The sequence below is a fragment of the Microtus ochrogaster genome, unplaced genomic scaffold (assembly GCF_000317375.1).
Source record: "Microtus ochrogaster isolate Prairie Vole_2 unplaced genomic scaffold, MicOch1.0 UNK33, whole genome shotgun sequence".
NCBI lineage: Eukaryota > Metazoa > Chordata > Mammalia > Rodentia > Cricetidae > Microtus > Microtus ochrogaster.
In genome coordinates, this window is record NW_004949131.1 from 2,075,976 (window position 1) to 2,084,431 (window position 8,456).

Sequence of the window (8,456 nt, forward strand, 5' to 3'; positions counted from 1 at the left end):
TTAGCTCCTTCCCCTGATGGTGTATCTTTCACCTGGAAGGGTCTCACAGTGGCCTGCAAACTCTGCTTCCCAGAGGCCAATGACTCCTTCATAATTCTCAGTCTGAGAAGATCCTGCTCTTTTCTCTGCCATGGGACCCCTTCCTGAGCTCCAAGATACCTGCTTGACTTGCCTCATCTGTGATTTGATGATCAGCTTCCATCCTGGAGCCAGAGACAGACATTAGGTCCTTCTAAAATATCCTGCCTATGGCCAACACACCAGACGTCTAGACTTGAAGTGGAAAAGTGCTGACAAGAACTGACCACACAGCATTCTCAAGAAGGGGAAAAAGAAATAAGTTAGAGTTCAAAAGAACACAGACAAAAGACACTTAAGGAAATGCTCAACATCTTTAGTCATCAGAGAAATGCAAATCAAAACAACTCTGCGATTCCATCTTAGACCTGTAAAAATAGCCAAGATCAAAACACTGATGACAACTTATGCTGGAGAAGTTGTAAGGTAAAGGGAACACTCCTGCATTGCTGGTGGGAGTGCAAGCTGGTACAGCCCCTTTGGATGTCAGTGTAGCAATTTCTCAGAAAATTAGAAAACAACCTTCCTCAAGACCCAACAATATACTTTTGAGTATGTAGCCAAAGGATGCTCAACTGTGCCACAAGGACATGTGCTCATTGTTTGTTATACATGTTCATAGCAGAATTGTTTGTTATAGCCAGACCCTAGAAACAACCTAAATGCCCCTTGACTGAAGAATGGATAAGGAAAATGTGGTACATATACACAATGGAGTACTACACAACAGAAAAAAATAATGATATCTTGAAATTTGCAGGCAGATGGATGGAGCTAGAAAATATCATTTTGAGTGAGGTAACCCAGGCTCAGAAAGACAATTATCATATGTACTCACTCATAAGTGGTTTTTAAATATTAAAGCAAAGAAAATCAGTCTACAAATCACAATCCTAGAGAACCTAGACAACATGGGACTTTAAGAGAGACATACATAGATCTAATCTACATGGGAAGTAGAAAAATACAAGATCTCCTGAGTAAATTGGGAGCATGGGGACCTTGGGAGAGGGTTGAAGGGGAGGGGAGGCTCAGGGATGGGAGGAAAGAAAAATGTAGAGCTCAATAAAAATAAATAAAAAAAGAAGTTGACTAACTACTTCTCAGAAGAAGAAGGAGGAGGAGGAGGAAGAGGAAAAGGAGAAGAAGCAGAAGAAGCAGAAGCAGAAGCAGAAGAAGCAGAAGCAGCAGCAGCAGCAGCAGCAGCAGCAGAAGAAGAAGAAGAAGAAGAAGAAGAAGAAGAAGAAGAAGAAGAAGAAGAAGAAGAAGAAGAAGAAGAAGAAATAACAGAGACTCCACAGCTTACACTTGGGTAGGACCCCTCCTTCCTCAGCCAAATATGCTGACATGCATTCTGAAACAGGTGCCTTCCTCAGGAAATGAGTTCTCCATGCCACTTTTTAGAGACTCAGTTAGATATCTTATCACAACACTTTTGCAAGCTTTGTGAGTTCGAGACCGGCCTGGTCTACAAAGGCTAGTGCCAGGACAGGCTCCAAAACCACAGAGAAACCCTGTCTCGAAAAACCAAAAAAAAAAAAAGAAAGAAAGAAAAAAAAAAAACAAGGGCTAATAAGCCCCACACCCTGTCAGGAAGGTTTTGCAGCAGCCTCAAGACAGCTGAGCGAACTGTTAATATCCCTAGGCTTTAACAGTCTCATTTATGAACCTGACATATGCTACAGACTCCAAGTATTCCAAATTTAAAAAACAAACCAAATTAAAACATAGTACAGGAATGTTTCAAAGGAAGGAGCCCATTTTTCCTTTCTTCTGTTCCCTCCCTCCTCTTACTCCCCTACCATTATCTCTGTCTTCTCTAGAATACTGTATTTTGTCAAGGTTCTCCCCAGAGATGAAACCAAATACATGACTTAGGACTGAGAACTGGCTTGTGCACGTGCGTCTCAGAAGGCCTATCACCTACATACGCAGGCTAGAGGCCCAGGAGAACTGGGGCATCAGTCTCCATCTGAAGGCCTGAGTCCCTGGGGAGCGAGCACTTAAATACCTGCCCGAGGTCAGAAGCGGGGAAGGGGGCCCTTCCCTCTTCCTTCAGTGGCGGCACAATGCTCACGCACAACGGGGAGGAAACCTTCTTTACTAATTCAAGGGCCAGTCTCACACGGACATATTTTCAGAGACCTCCCAGAAGCAGCATTTTAAATTGGGCATCCCATTGTTCACTCCAGTGGACATAAAATTAACCAATATTTGCACTGAGTTATTTTGCAAGACATTGGAAACAAAGGCCTAAAGCCTCACCTCTCACCTGTGTGCACTGTTTCCAATGTGATCCTCCAGATTAACACGTAAGCAATCTGTGTACTTTTCAAAACACACTAATAGCATGCTACAGAACATGTGGGAAGCTGGAATAATTTCCATAGACCTATTTTAGTTGGAAAGTAGTAAGTTCAAATCTGAGAAAAATATTGTATATGTATGTGCTGTGCTCTTGTTCCTAAATATCCAAGTGTTTTCTGATGTGGGAATGATTTCTTATTAATAAAGAAACTGCCTAGGCCCATTTCATAGGCCAACCCTTAGGTAGGCGGAGAAAACAGAACAGGATGCTGGGAGAAAGAAGTTGAGTCAGGGAGTCGCCATGGTTCTCCAGCTCCAGGCAGATGCAGGTTAAGATCATTCCTGGTAAGCCAGCTTGTGGGCCACACAGAATAATAGAAATGGGTTAGATCAATATGTAAGAGCTAGCCAATAAGAGGCTGGAACTATTGGGGCCAGGCAGTGTTTAAAAGAATACAGTTTCCGTGTAATTATTTCGGGACATAAGCTAAACTAGCCATGTGGGCGGCAGGGTGCTGGGGACGCAGCCCCGTCGCTCCTATTTCAACAGTTTTCTGTCTTGTAAGGAGTACTACTTTGGGGAGGTAAGGGCATCTCCACCTCTTTGCCACTGGGCTTGGCCATGTTACTTGCTGTGGTCACCCTACATGAGCAGGCAGTCACTGTGTCTGAGGAGTGATGAATGCTGTCCTGACTCCCCCATGCTTTCCTCAGCCAGGAGCAGAGCAAAGTCTAGTTAGGAGCTGTTCCTTGGGCTTGGTGCTAGCATGAGCAGGCACATAGAGAGGACTTGCAGGATCTCCCGTGTCCCTCAGCTACTGATAAGAAACATAAGCAGCCCAACTACCTTCAGTAAGAATAAGCTTGAGAACCATTGTCCCAAAGCAGCTTTTACTGGACTATGAATATTCTTGGCTTCTAACATTACATTTTTAGTTGTTTATTTTAGAAAAATCCTTTGGGATTTTACCCATTTTTAAAACAGACAATTAAGTTTATTTTCTAAACTGAAGACAGGTATAATGTCACATGTCTGTAATCCCAGCACTTAGGAATGGAGGTTTGAGGCTAGCCTGGGCTATACATGGAAACCTAATCTCTGACAAACAAAAACTATTCTAAGGGCTAAGAATGTAGCTCAGTAGTAGAGTACTTGTCTAGCAGGGCCCTGTGTTCAGTGTAGTGATGGGAGCAGCGGCTGTGGCCTGACTCTCGGCTAGCTTTACCCGAAATAATTACACGGAAACTGTATTCTTTTAAACACTGCCTGGCCCATTAGCTTCAACCTCTTATTGGCTAATTCTCACATCTTGCTTTAACCCATATTTAGTAATCTGTGTAGCACCATGAGGTGGTGGCTTACTGGGAAGATCTTAACCTGCGTCCGTCTCAGAGAGGAGAGGCATGGCAACTGACCCCATGGGGGCTGCCTCACTGCCTTCTACCCAGCATCCTGTTCTGTTTACTCCACCTACCTAATTTTCTGTCCTATCAAAGAGCCAAGACAGTTTCTTTATTAACCAATGAAAGTAACACATAGACAGATGACCCTCCTCCATCAGTTCAGCTCACTAGAATAGCAAAAAACCAAAAAAATCAAAGCCCTCTGGAGACTGAATTCAGATGGAGTCATTTGTCTTTCGAATTCAAATCAAAAGTTCCAAACTATAAAATAATTCAAGAGGGAATTGATAAATAATGTTATAAAATAAGAGCTATACGTAGTCAAGAATTTGTGAACAATTTCTTGGGAAAAAATGCACAGAGAGGAATCCAAAACCTAAACCAAGCAGGAAAGAGTCCTGCCTCTATGTTGTTCTGACTGCCCTGTCCAGCAGCTCAGCTGTGCACTGGTGCCACTGTGCCCCTCTGACCACCCACCCCAGCAGCTCAGCCATGCCCTGGTGCTTCTGTGTCCATTCAACAATGGCCCCAGCAGCTCAGGTGTGCACTGGATGCTCTCTTCCCTCTCTTTTCTCCCTACACATTGGTTTCTGCTTCCTGAGCTCACCTCCTGTCAGAGTGACTTTCCTATTGCTGTGATAAGATACCATGACCAAGACAACTTATAAAAGAAAGCATTTAGTGGGGAATCACGGTTCCATGGGGTTAGAGTCCATGACCATCATAATGGGGGAGCATGGAAGCAGACAGGTGAGGATGGTGCTGGATCAGTAGTTGAGAACTCACATCTTAAAACACAGTCATGAGGCAGAGAGAGTTAACTGGGAATAGTGTGGGCTTTTGAAACCTCAGAGCTCACTCCCATAAACTCCTCCCACAAAGACACACCCATCAATCCTTCTCAAACAATTCCACCAATTGGGAACCAAGCATTCAAATATATAAGGCTGTGAGGGTCGTTCTCATTCAAACCAATGCACTTTCTAAGCAAACTATACCATAGTATTGGTTTCAGGACTTTAATAGTATAGGAATCAAAACAAATACAAGCCCTGGTCCTTCCCCAAGACTCACTTCAAACTCCCTTCTCTCACCCCTCCACTCTCCATATTTTACCTTCAATGGTCGCAATCTCAGCACAATTGTGTCCAACCTGTTTTCGCTCTCACCTTCCTAGACCCCAGACCTCAATTTCATCTTTGATAACCACCTCCAGTTCTGGGGACCCTCCAGAATGAAAGATGAGTAGGTCCAACTACTCTAACCCTTATCTTTGCCCTTTCTGTCATAGGTTAAAATACCTACTTCAAGTTCAGTCATTGCAGCTCACCAAGCTCATTATAATCCTCCCCAAATCTCTACTGCTTCCCCTTTGCCTCAGGTCTCATAGCCAGCCCCTCATGTTACAATAACCTCATATATGGAAAATATAAGATGTTTATTATTCATAGCTCAGCTCTCTATCTCCTTTTCTCTGTATCTGTCTGTCTGTCTGTCTCTGTCTCTCACTCTCTGTGTCCCACACCCCACCTCTCTTCCACAAGTTATCATCTGATCTCACTGAAGCAAGCTCTGGCCACACAGCATCACTAAGCCTCTTAACCATATCCACTGTCCAAGCTACATAAGGCCCCTCTTGGCCCCAACTTCTCTCTGCCCATATCTCCATCCAAACCCTCACCTCAAGATCCTTCCAAAAAGAACCACTTGCCATTCACTCGACCTGGATTGTTTTCCAACCTCTGTGTCTCTCCTCACTGTTCCTTAAACCCGGAAAGCCCCTGGGCCATCTTTCACCACACTCAAAGCCTACCCTTCGGCAATTAAACACCATTTATCTCAAGAAGCCTTCTTGAGAATACCAAATGAAATACCTCTTCTGATCTCCTATAGAGTATACATCTACTTTTCTTGACAGTCTTATCATTTGCTGTAACGTACCCTGAAGTGCATAAATCCTGAGCTTAATATATTTGTATATATCACCCAAGTAGTCCTCAACCCTAATCTCCATACAGAACAATTTCAATATCCCACATCCTTTCTTTGAGTCACTTACAGTACATTCCCAAGGGCACTCTCTATTGTGACTCACCATCAGTTGAATGCATCTTAGTTTGAACTTAGATTTGAACAATCACACAATAGTGTGCACCCACCTACATCCATCTTCTTTCATCCTACATTGTATATTGGAGAGTCATTCAGATCATACATTATTGCTGATGTGTTATTTTTATTATAGGCTAATATTTCACTATATAATGATACAGTTTATTTAATCATTCCATTGTAGACAAAGATTTAAGAGTGCATTAGTCATTACAAAAAAAGACATCTTCAGTCATTTTTATCTATATGATCAGGCCTCATCTCTCCTCTTTTGATATTTGTGTCAGTCCATATTATTTATACAAAAGAATGCATTTCGTTATGACATTTCCACACCTGCATCTTGTAGACTTTGATCATTCTTATCCCTTTCAGCCCCTTCCCCTCCCACTGATCTCCTCAATAGGCTCCTCCTACTTTCATGCCCTTTTATAAAAATTTAGATTCTACATGTGGGAGAAAATACCTGGCATTTCTCTAAGTCTGTTGTCTCCTGATTTGATTATCTCTGACTCCATCCAGTTTCCTGCAAATGACACATGGTTCTTCACTATGCCTGAGTAAGCCCCACAGTGTATATAGATACTAAGTTTTCTTTACCCATCCACTCCAGTGATGGGTATCTTTGATGATTGCACAACTTGATCAGAGAGAGCATGAGTACAGGTCTGTCTACTGTATATTCACTATGATTCTTTTGGTCTATATTCAACTCATCATTGACCCCCCCCAAGGACTAGAACCCCTATTTGTATGCTTAGTCTAGCAAACACCATCACACATTTCCCCAAGGCATTTCTACCAGTGGACACCCCACAAATAATGTGACAAATGTCGAGTTGCTCTGCATCCTTGCCAACATACGTGATTGTTACATTTTAAAAACCCTGTCTGCTGGCTGTGCCCTTATGCCTATATTTAATTATTACCACAGACGATAATGTTACAGAAGCTTCTTGTGCTCATTAGTTTCCAGTGTGCACGCCCTGCAAAACAAGCAGTGACAGTCCCTTCCTTGTTACTGTCTTACAGATGAAGAAACAAGGCTCAGAGATGTCAAGCAGCTTGTCATGGTCTGTCATTCAGTGAAGACAGTGACTCTGTATAGCCACCTGCCTTGCAGCTATGACATCCTAAGGTTTTATCACTCACAGTTAACTGTTCTCTGAGCTTAGGACTTGCTTTAGTTTAGTACTATTACATGAATAAAGTGAATTAAAACATAAAATTAGCATTGTATATACATAGGAAGCTTATAATGATTGGATACAATATAATGATTTAGTGAGATCATCATTTTTCATCTGAATCACAAAAAATAAAATTTCAGATCCATAGATTCAGTAACATCCATATATGTAGCCCCGTTGAACGACTCTATAAATAGTGACAGATGGAAAATGGCAATCCTCTCTTTGGAGGTTGTTTTTAAGTTCATTTATTCTTAACTATCACTAAACAATCTTAAGCACATCAAAAACATTGGGGGAATGTGCTCGGAGCATATTTTATACTGACATGGGAATAGCCTTATGTAACCCTATATAATAAAACTGAAATAACAAAATAGAAAAACAAGAATAAAAAAATAAATCAAGTCAATCAGATTCCAATTGTCTATTTGCATACAGAACAGCCCCACAGTGGGCATCGTTGATGGTATTGTTTTATAATTACATCCTTTATGTAATAAGCCAACAATATGCTAACAAGCAGTGGGACAGGAAATACAGGAAGGAGAGAAAGAGGGAGGAAGGAAAGAGACGGGGAGGAGGGAAGATGCTAGCAATGCGAGTGTACATGCTCAGCAGCTGCCAGTCAGCAGCTTCAGACCGCTTACTAAACATTATGTGATATTTCATCGTCATCTCAGGACAGAGACGGCTGGGAGTCAAGCTCAATTAGTCACATCTGTGCTACCAAGTGTGTGTTTCAGCAGATACAAGGCCAGTTGCAGGGGAATCTGATTACTTTTTGCACTATAGACCACAGATAGACAAGTAAGCAATGACATCCCCGGACCACCAAGCCTTGCTGTGCCCTACGATTATCGCTATCACTCAAGATGGCTGTTCCTGAGTGTTCTGCTCACTCCCGCAGTGAGCATGCCATGACCACCCACTTTGCAAGAGTCTATTCTTACAAATTCATCGGTACTATTTGATGAGTCTAAAAAGATTTAAAACCTTCACATCTGAAAAGATCATACAATGTTTTAAAATGTATTGTTGAGGCAAATTCCATAAATAAGACTGGCAGATAACTGAAACTTGAAGGATACACTTTGACTGTTGCTTGACATTTTATAGCAAAACTGACTTTTAGTTTGATTATTTATCTGCCATGACCTGCTAATGATGCCTGAGTATCATCTCTAGTTCACAAAAGATGGTTAGATAAGGCACCCACCATACTCAGTACAGTTTCTGCTACATTGAGGATCAACTTGGTTTCTAGAGAAGAAAAAGAAGAAGAAGGAGAAGAAGAAGGAGAAGAAGAAGAAGAAGAAGAAGAAGAAGAAGAAGAAGAAGAAGAGGAGGCGGAGGAGGAGGAGG

The 8,456-nt window shown here is 42.1% G+C and overlaps 1 protein-coding gene across 1 annotated transcript in view; it reads right to left on the reverse strand.

The window, feature by feature from the left end:
* The window catches only part of Nek11 (NIMA related kinase 11), a 216,581-nt gene that overhangs the window by 138,115 nt on the left and 70,010 nt on the right, over positions 1–8,456 (reverse strand). The window lies entirely within an intron of this gene.